The sequence below is a fragment of the Mastomys coucha genome, unplaced genomic scaffold (genome assembly GCF_008632895.1).
Source record: "Mastomys coucha isolate ucsf_1 unplaced genomic scaffold, UCSF_Mcou_1 pScaffold6, whole genome shotgun sequence".
Lineage (NCBI taxonomy): Eukaryota > Metazoa > Chordata > Mammalia > Rodentia > Muridae > Mastomys > Mastomys coucha.
This window is the reverse complement of record NW_022196912.1, coordinates 112,032,199-112,032,736: the sequence shown is the minus strand read 5'-3', so window position 1 is coordinate 112,032,736 and position 538 is coordinate 112,032,199.

The following is a 538-nucleotide window of genomic DNA, read 5'->3' as shown; positions in this document are numbered from 1 at the left end:
TCTGAGACCATGTCAAGACATGGGTGTCTCTTGAAAATTCTAATGATATGGAAATTTTATGAAATTCTAGTCATCACATTTCAGCAACACCTGAAGAATTTCCTTTCTTGCCTTCATCCTTGTCTTTCTCTAAAATGCAATTTTATTCATATAAATGCAGTTTTAGTTAAATAAATGCCATTTATTTGACCTTGCTCCTTTACTTCCATCACCCAGGCATGGTAAAAAGCACAGCAGTGCCAATGAGGCATTGCAGCAGTAGACTCTACACATTGATTTGTAAGTTGTTCTATTGGATGATTCTGAGCTGGTACTATTTGTTTATGGATCGTTTGGTAAAACTACAGAAGAAAACTCCAAGGAGCATATTCCGTGACTACACAACAGAACCCACAGGAAAAGATCGATTTAAGCCAGCTCAATCAGTACAGCTTTTTGAGCTCAACTTATCTTGTCATGTAGCTAAAAGGACAAATCAGTAAGTATTTATATGGGTGGCAAGCATGCCTTTGGAAGTTTTTTTTTTTTTTTTTTTTTT